The following is a 9990-nucleotide window of genomic DNA, read 5'->3' as shown; positions in this document are numbered from 1 at the left end:
AACTCCAAGACATACCAGGACTGACCCTAAGCCCACCGCGACACAGTTAAAACTACTGCAGCAGCAAATACTTGGAGCTGCAGACAGGAGGGGTCAAGAGACACTGTGGCCCCATCCGACGATACCCCCGGACAGGGGCCTTAACAGCGGTTAAACCCCACCCACTTGCCAAAAGCACACCCCCACACCACCTAGAGGGATATCTTCAACACCAACTTACATCTGAGACAAGGCCGAGTAGAGGCCACAAAGATCTCCGTGCACGACACAACCCAAGGGGGGCGCCAACCCAGACAGGAAGAAGCATGTCAGTGACTCAACCCACTTCAAGTGACGCCCCCTCCTAGGGGACGGGCATGGAAGAGCACCCAGTAACCCAGTGACTAAGCCCCTGTAATAAGGGTTAGAGGCCAGAGAATCCCAGTGGAGACAGGGGAACTGGCAGGCAAGGACAGCAAGGGCGGGTTCGCGCTCCCAGTGCCTTTCCGTTTACCTTTACACTCCTGGGGCCAGACTACATCTTAGGCCTACTGAAGAGAGAGTCTTCAATAAAAGACTTTAAAGGTTGAACCGAGTCTGCGTCTCTCACATGGGAAGGCAGACCATCCATAAAAATGGAAGCTCTATTAGGAGAAAGTCCTGCCGTCCAGCTATCTTGTTAAAATTTTGGACAGTCAGGAGGCCTGCGTCTTGTGACCGGTAGCGTACGTTGTAGGGTATTGTATGGAAAGGACCAAATCGGAAAGATAGGTTGGAGCAAGCCATATAATGCTTGGTAGGGGGGTTAGCAGTAAAATATTGAAAAATCAGCCTTGCCTTAACAGGAAGCCAGTTAGAGAGGGCTAGCACTTGGAGAAAAAAAATTTTAAAATATGATCACATTTATTGTTCTAGCAAGATTCTAGCAGCCGTGTTTAGCACTAACTGAAGTTATTTAGTGTTTATCCGGGTATCCGAAGTAGAGCATTGCAGTAGTCTAACCTAGAAGGGACAAAAGCATGGATACCATTTTTCTGCATCAAGTTTCTGATTTTTGCAATGTTACGATAGATGGAATAAAGCGTGTCCTGATATATTCGTCAAAAGAAGAATCAGGTTCCAGAGTACGCCGAGGGTCCTTCACAGTTTAATTTGAGACAAACTGTTACAACCATCAAGATTGTCAGATTCAACAAAGATCTTTTGTTCTTGGACTAGAACAAGCATCTCTGTTTTGTTCGAGTTTAAAAGTAGAACATTTGCATTAACCACTTTCTTAAAGTCTGAAACACAGGGCGTGCTGAGTGTGTGGGCCAATTGTGAGCTTTCACCAGTTTTCATTGAAATGTACAAGCTGTTGTCATCCGCAAGCAGTGAAAGTTAACATTATATGGTTTCCCAAATGAACATCCCCAAGAGGTAAAAAATATTATTAGTGAAAAGGATGAGTGGTACTAAAAACGAACTTGAGGAAACACCGAAATTTACAGTTGATTTGATCAAAGGACGAAACCATCCACAGAGACAAAACTAATAAATCTTTCGACAGATAAAAATCAAACCAGGCCAAACTTGTCCGTGTAGACCAATTGGGTTTCCAATCCTCCAAAAGAATCTGTGATCCGATGGTTATCCAAAAAGCAGACTAAGTCTGAGGGACCATGAGGACAGATGCAGAGCCTCATTCTCGCCATTAGAAGTCATTACCACCTTCACAAGTGCAGTCTCAGTGCTTATGATGGGGTCTAAAACCAGACTTGAAGCGTTTCATCCATTGTTTGTCTTCAGGAAGGCAGTGAGTTAGCTGCCGCAACAGATTTTTCAAAACCATGTTTGAGAGGAATGTGAATTCCAAGATTTAGGCAATAGTTTTTATATTGCCTGGGTCAGAGGTTTGGCTTTTTTCAAGAGAGCATATTACTGCCACTTTTCACAGCCCACTTATCATTTGGTATTATACGGGGTTTAAGGGACAAGGTTACTGTAGGTGTCTTAATTATTTCTGTCTGCCTAGGATGAGTCCTCTGCAATGTGTTCAACGATTGATACAAAACTACTGTTTAGCGACAGCAGACAAACAATTACTGCTCAGTGCACCAGTAAGAACAGTGTGTTTGTGTGTGTACTTAAAGGACTGTTACGGATCAAGTCAGGTCAAATTCAGTGGCCAAATTAGGGTCTCAGAAGATAGTTCTCAAATCATTGTGTATTATAATGTTGCTTGGAAGCGTCCACTGTTGTATTGTGTCTCAACAGGAGGCTGCTTTAGAGGAAGACGGCTCATAATATAACGGCTGAATGGAAGTTAATGGAATGGCATCAAACACAATAGAAAACGGGTACAATACCATTCCATTGATTCCGTCCAGCCATTACTATGAGCCCATCCTCCCCCAAATTAAGGTGCACAGCCGCCTGTGGGTCTACATTGTAACTCTCCTCTCTAGGATGATCCCTCTGTAATGTATGATACGGTTCAAGAACCCAGAAACAACAACCAAGAGACAACACCCCAGTGGCTCCAGGAAGAGAAGTACAGTGTGTGTGTGTGTGCTGTGTGTGTGTGGTTGTGGGTGGTGTCTGTGTGGTGTGTGTGTGCTGATGTGTGTGTGTGGGTGTGTGTGTGTTAGTGTAAGTGTGCGAGAGAGAGTGAGAAGAGTGTGTGTTTGTTAGTATAAACATAATCTATAGTGTAAATGAGTGTAATCTGTGCATCCCTAGATGTCAGCAGCAGGCGGTGTCTCGTATTGTTCCCTCTCTACAGGAGGACACCTCGAGTCACATAGCGCCATCGGCCACATGAAAGAAAAGGGAAGGCAGCCAGTGAGTCGGAGAGCGGTGAGAAACAGAGTACTCCACTATCAAGACAAAGGCAGTTCTATCGTAGAGCCAACTGTACCAATAGGCCTACAAGCCAGTCTCACAGCCTTTTCCTGCAGAGAGATCTCATAATGGGCCCAGTTATCAAGAGGTTTATCTGGCACCACATGACTATAATAGATTTAAACTCTTACTAAGACATGTATTAGTGGTTATCACAGTAAAATCAGATGTTTAGCCTACAACAAAATAATTAAGTCCCCGAGATACAGGCAAGATGATGGTGGGCAATAAGATTTACCATTTAGTTTTTGTGTAGCTGAGACCAAAAGCACCTTATAGGGCTTAAGTTCAGCTGGATCGCTTTTTATATCGTGTTGTCATTTATTTTTAAAACATGGGAACTTTTTAAAATAGAGACAGATGATTTCAGAAACATGTTGAGAAAAAGGGAAAATGTGGTTTGATGTGTCCAAAGCAAAAAAAAACACAATTTCACAATCAGTTTTGCAAGAGGTGCTTGGTGGTATTATAAACGGATTATCAGCCATCTTTAATTTTGTTAGGGTGCGTGACTGCTGCAGGAAGTCAGGCGCAGAGAGCAGAACTGGGTAAAAACCGGAAACAAACAAAATATGGGTACAAAATACCCGTCGCGAACCAGTCACGGAGTGCAACAAACCACTTTAACAATAAAACAATTTCACACACATCATGGGGGAACAGAGCTTATATACACGACAAGTAATGAGGGAAAGTAAACCAGGTGTGTGGGAAAACAAGACAAAAACAAATAAAATGAAAGTGGAAATCGGCGAATTGCTAGAGACCAGTGAACGTCGACGCGAACATCGCCCCACCGAACAAGGAGAGGATCCGACTTTGGCGGAAGTCGTGACAAATGTATAACTGGCCACTTCTTATTTCTGCCAAGAAAGCTGGTACACCGCTGAGCATTTTCGATAATTCTCGAAGTGACCCAAAAAAAATGTAAAGGATACAAATGTTTTTAATGTCCAGAATTTGTCACAGACAACCAATCCTTGTGAAAACAACCTTCAAACTTTGGTCAAAACCGGTTAGTTAGTACGATACTTCCTTCTTCCGTGGAATGTAACAAAATCACACACTGTGGTCTTCCTAAGCAGGGAAAAAGGCTCGCAGTCCTAAACAATGTCATTCAACTGAAGCATTACACTTTGAAGCTGCACAACTAAACAGGAAATGACATTGTTTTATTTAGTGTCATTTTCTTTGTAAAAGTCTGATTTCCAATCATGACTGTTAAATACACTGAACAAAAAATATATACTCAAACATGTAAAAGTGTCTGGTCCTACACTTCATGAGCTGAAGAAAAGATACAGAAATGTTCCATACGCACAAAAATCTTATTTCTCTTCCCAGGCCCACCCATGGCTGTGCCCCGCCCATCATGTTTGAAATCCATAGATTAGGGCTAATTTATTTAATTCAATGATGATTTCTTATATGAACTGTAACTCAGTAAAAAAGTCTTTGAAATGTTGAGTTGCGTTTATATTTTGCTCAGTGTACATATGAGGACAGCGCGAGATCTAAGTTGACAAATAAATTTAATAACGCAAATGTATATTCTGATCACACAATAAAGAAAATAAATATGGTCAACATCGTAAATATTGCTTTCACCGTTGGATCAAACTCACTTAGAGAAGTAGGCAGAAACTAGAAACGTCGCTTGGCTGCTGATAGTGATGTTTGCAAGGTTGCAGACAAAAAAGGCATGTTAAAAAACAGTCTGTGACTCCGGGCATGTCTACAGACATCCACAAACAAAGCATGCAGCGACTGGAAAAAGTACTCATTGTCATACTTGAGTAAAAGTAAGATACCTTAATAGAAAATGACTCAAGTAAAAGTGAAAGTCACCCAGTAAATTACTACTTGAGTAAATCTTTAAATATACTTAAGTATTAAAAGTAAATGTAATTCTAATATATACTTAGTAATCCAAAGTAAAAGGATAAATAACTTCCAATTCCTTATATTTAAGAAAAACAAGAGGCATAATTTGTATACCTTATGAAGCCAGGGGCACACTCCAACACTCAGACATAATTTACAAAAACAAACATGTGGTGTTTAGTTAGTCCACCAGCGATCAGACGCAGTAGAAGAACCAGGGATGTTCTCTTGATAAGTGCGTGAATTGGACCATTTTAATGTCTTCGCTAAGCATTTCAAAATGTAAGAAGTAGTTTGGGCTATCTGGAAAAGTGCATGGAGTAAAAAAGTACAGTATTTTCTTTAGGAAATGTATGAATAAAATATGTCCAAAATATCAATAGTAAAGTAAAGTACAGACACCCCAAAAACCCCAACTTAAGTAGTATTTTAAAGTTATTTCTACTTAGGTAACTTTGACACCACTGCAAAAACGACTCTCGAGAGAGTGAGTGCACAATGGAAATAATCAACTTAGAGTATGTCAGTCAGGTGGCTGAGCTCTAGTACATTAACGTTGGCTCTGGTTATACTTAAGCCAACCAGAGGGATGAAGTAAGAAGCTACATTTAAAACAGAGCCTTCCTCAGCAGTGAAGAAACTATTGGCTACATAAATTCTCACAATAAACTTTGCTTTACAGTGAGTAGGACAGACAGTGATGTAGGTGCGGATAGCGGGTTTGGCAGCAGGCTGCAATGCATTGCAGGAAGGGAAGCAGGAGACAGAAGAGAGAGAGAGCGAGGAGAAGAGAGAGAGAAAGATGGAGAGAGAGAGAAGACAGAGAGAGGAAGAGAGAGAGAAGACGAAGAGAAAGAAGAGCAAGGGAGAGAGATAAAGAAGAGAGAAAAAGGCAAAAACAAATGGGAAGGAGATGGAATTGAGAGAGGGAAAGACTGAGCGGAGGGTGACTGAGAGAGAAGGAGCGAAAGAGAGGCAGAGCAGACTGTTTGAGAGAGATGAGAGACGCGCTATACGAAGGGGTATGAGAGGAGAGAAGGAAGAACGGAGGGAGAGAACGAGAGAGGTGAGGAAGAGAGAATGGAAAGAATAGCTGTCCGGTCGCGGGGCGAAAAGATGGCGAGGGAGGAGAGGGAGGCGGTCGGATGGAGAGAGACCAGTAGGAGCGGATGAGAAAAGCGAAGAGATTGGAATGGCGAGACAAAGTCTGAGATGATCAGAATGAACGGAAATTAGGAGCTGATCGAGAAGAGAGAGAGACGGAGAGGAGGAGAGAGAGAAGAGAGAGGAAGAAAGAGAGAGAGGGAGAGAGAGAAGAGAGAGAGAGAGAGAGAGAGAGAGAGAGAGAGGAGAGAAGAGAGAGAGGAAGCAACAAAGCAGAGAGAGAGGGTAGGCAGTGGTACAGAGAGAGAGGTTAGTACAGGGTACAGAGAGACGAGGTTAGTACAGGTAGTAACACGGAGAGAGAGGTTAGTACGAGATGGTCCAAAACTTGGAGGGTCCCCAGAGACAATCTGACTAATCTTTAAAACAGTAAGATTTATTTTAAATTTGTTACACTATGTTTCAAATTGAACTCCTGTACATGCCCTATCTTCCCTATAGGCCTACATTAAACACAATCAAAAGCCAAACAATACATTTAAAAAAAAAAATAATATGTTTATGTCTGTGGTTGTTTGTCTTATCCATGACCCACCTTTTTTCCCCACTACTGATATTAATACAGAATCATGGATTGTAATAACTAATGTGAATGTGATAATACGATCATCTGTGTGCTCCGCTGATGTCTGTTTGTGCAGAGCTGAATTAATGCCTAGGAATAATAATGTGAATGTTATGTCATTTGAGAAAAGAGATACTGTGCATTCAAAAAGTACTCAGACCCCTTGACTTTTTCCACATTTTGTTACGTTACAGCCTAAAATTGATTAAATTAATAAAAATCCTCATCAATCTACACACAATACCCCATAATGACAAAGCAAAAACAGTTTTTTGCACATTTTTGCACATTTATCAAAAATAAAACACAGAAATACCTTATTTACATAAGTATTCAGACCCTTTGCTATACGACTTTGAGCTCAGGTGCATCCTGTTTCCATTGATCATCCCTGAGATATTTCCAGAACTTGATTGGAGTCCACCTGAGGTATATTCAWTTGATTGGAAATGATTTAGAAAGGCACACACCTGTCTATATAAGGTCCCACAGTTCCACAAGGTCTGACAGTGCATGTCAGAACAAAAACCAAGCCATGAGGTCAAAGGAATTGGCCGTAGAACTCCGAGACAGGATTGTGTCGAGGCACAGATCTGGGGAAGGGTACCAAAACATGTCTGCATCATTGAAGTGTCCCAAGTACACAGTGGCCTCCATCCTTCTTGAATGGAAGAAGTTTGCAACCATCAAGACTCTTCCTAGAGCTGGCCGCCTGGCCAAACTGAGAAATTGGGGGAGGAGGGCCTTGGTCAGGGAGGTGATCAAGAACCGGATGGTCACTCTGACAGAGCTCCAGAGTTCCTCTAGATGGGAGWACGTTCCAGWAAGACAACCATCTCTGCAGCACTCCACCAATCAGGCCTTTATGGTAGAGTGGCCAGATGGAAGCCACTCCTCAGTAAAYGGCACATGAKAGCCTGCTTGGAGTTTGCCWAAAGGCACCAAAAGCCATGAGAAATAATATTCTCTGGTCTGATGAAACCAAGATTGAAACCTTTYGCCTGAACGCCAAGCGTCACGTCTGGAGGAAACCTGGCACCATATCTAACTAAAATACCTCATACCTCTGCACATTGTTCTGGTACTAGTACCACTGTATATAGCTTAATTTTTGTATATTTTATTCCTTTTGTGTTACCATTTCTTATATCCTATTTTTATTAGATTTTTTTTACAGTCGTAGCAATGAGTTGGTGAACGGGACTCCGTGCGACAAGAATTCATGGTAAAGATAATCACCCACACCGCTCATGCCTCGGCAATCGCGAGAGTCGGTCCTCTCCGTGTTCGGGATGACAGCAACAGCAAGAATGGGGCGGAGGTCGCGGTCAGGAACGCGTGGTCTAGCCCATTGTTGTGCTTTTACTAGCCATCGCTGCATTCAACTTTAATTTTCCAATTTGTTGTCTTCTTTTTTCTACACACCTGCGGTTTCTGATTACCCAGTTACGATGTTCATTTATATAACCGCTTCTGGTTCCCCCATGGTTTGTGTGCGTGTTTGTATATAATGTTAGGTCGTTACGTTGGTACGCGTGTTACGCTGGGTATTGTTTCTGCTCGTTGTTCGTTATTAGCGCCTTATTTACGAGTGACCGGACCGTATTTCACAGCCACCTTATTATTATTTAGTTTTATACCTACGGTGCTGTTCGTGGAACCACATAAATGACCTTTGATACACTCATCATCTGCATGGCTCTACCATGCCGACCTCGATTCCCATGCACCAGTTACCCAGCGCCTGAACACCGTTGTAATTTCACACATGAGCAATGTGAACGAATAAGCCATCGATGAGGGTAAATGGAGGAATTTTTAAATAAAGGATATTCGTCCACTGCGATGTGTTTCAGTCTTCCGAGGCACAAAGGGGCACAGACGTTGGAGTTAGTATTTTAAGATTTACTTAGATCAGCCGTGGCTCTTTGCCATGCAATGAAAAAGCTCTCAGTCCGATGGGATGTGTCCTCATAATACAGAGAATAAAGCATTCACTGATCAGAAAAGAATCAACAGCTACCGTCATAAATAAAAGCAATTACTCACAACAAACAACTACTAAAATAAAACAATTACATCACAGTTCACAGAACAGAAACAACAGGCCTACCTCTATCATAAATAAAAATGAACAATCAACAACCAACTTAAACTACATATCATGAATACCACATTACTTCACATGTTCGTGATCCGTGAATGACTCATTCATCCTGCCCCTAGCAAAACAGCAGCCCCTAACATATAATAAATACATAGTAAGTACTGATGGTACAAGACATATTAAATCTTCATCTCTTTGCTCTATATTAACAGCATTACAACTATGTCTCATACATAATTATCAAATTCATCATGTAGATGGTATCGATTCCTCCTTGCCTTTACGTACCATGAGCCGATGGCCCATGAAAGCGTTGAAGCGCGGCTCGGTTGGTCTTCGGTCAGCCAGCGAGTTTACTACAGATCATGTCTACAAGGTTTCCAGCGCTACAGGTCTCCGAGTAGTAAATGCTATTCAGACATGTCGAGATCCAGGGATATAGGTGCAATTCTTACAAAAGTTTATCTCTGATTCATTCATACTATACAAGAAATATTCTCCAATCAAAGGACTTAAAGCATAGATTACTAAGATAATGCGAAGAAATTACATCAATCATGACTATGTTTGTATGCGTCTGTCTGTCACTGGTCAAAAAACTATACTCGCTACCCCTGCCTGCGTCGCGCCTTGGTGGAGCCTGGGACCACCAAACCCAGCGTTCTGCGGCCAAGGAGACTCCTTCCCCGAAGGCCTCAAGCACCTTCTTGTCTTTAAATCCTACACACACTTTACTCAAAAGCTTACAGCGTCAAGTGAGAAATGGACAGAGGGGGCAGCAAACACACGTTAAAGTTTAAACAACTATTAAACACTTTTCTTTTGTTTATTTTTTTTTGCGCAAGTTTCTGTTTAACAAATGAATAGTATCTCATCATTGCGTAATATAACTCATTAAAGGTACGACTTCTTAAATCTTGGTCTATCGCACATATATCATATAATTAATATTAATATATGTAATGACTGACTCAGATAAACTACGAAGGAGGACCACTTGTCCAGGACAGACTCCTGGTAATGTAAACTTACCGGGTGTTGTTGAGCACATTTGTAATGTGAGCCTAACACATGAAACACCGGTGTCTGTGCGGAGTGTCGCTACAGCCAATCATTGTAACAAATGCTACTATGGAGACTTGTAAGGTTTCCGGTCTTTATATCTCCACCGACCGATTCGATATTGTATCACGTTGCCGGTTGATGATCTGGGGTGTACGGTACCTTGCTTACAAGAAAATTCAAAAAAAAACCAGGTCCGTACTCTGTAACATTAGCTTTAAACATAAGCGCCTATTCGCTAGCTTCATCCTCTGTTCCTATCAGCCTATTGCCAGGGCGGTACAGTTCTGCGAACGCAACGAATGCGATGGGACGGCATGTGTGCCAGTTTTCCTCTTTGGTGTGA

At 42.0% G+C, this 9990-nt stretch overlaps 1 protein-coding gene across 1 annotated transcript in view; it reads left to right on the top strand.

The window, feature by feature from the left end:
• LOC139022859 (uncharacterized) overlaps window positions 1–9990 on the top strand; it is a 42193-nt gene that overhangs the window by 899 nt on the left and 31304 nt on the right. The gene's annotated exons all lie outside the window — the stretch shown is intronic.

Source organism: Salvelinus sp. IW2-2015, linkage group LG23, assembly GCF_002910315.2.
Source record: "Salvelinus sp. IW2-2015 linkage group LG23, ASM291031v2, whole genome shotgun sequence".
Classification (NCBI taxonomy): domain Eukaryota; kingdom Metazoa; phylum Chordata; class Actinopteri; order Salmoniformes; family Salmonidae; genus Salvelinus; species Salvelinus sp. IW2-2015.
The sequence above is the reverse complement of the archived record's forward strand: the minus strand, read 5'-3'. Positions and strand labels throughout refer to the sequence as shown.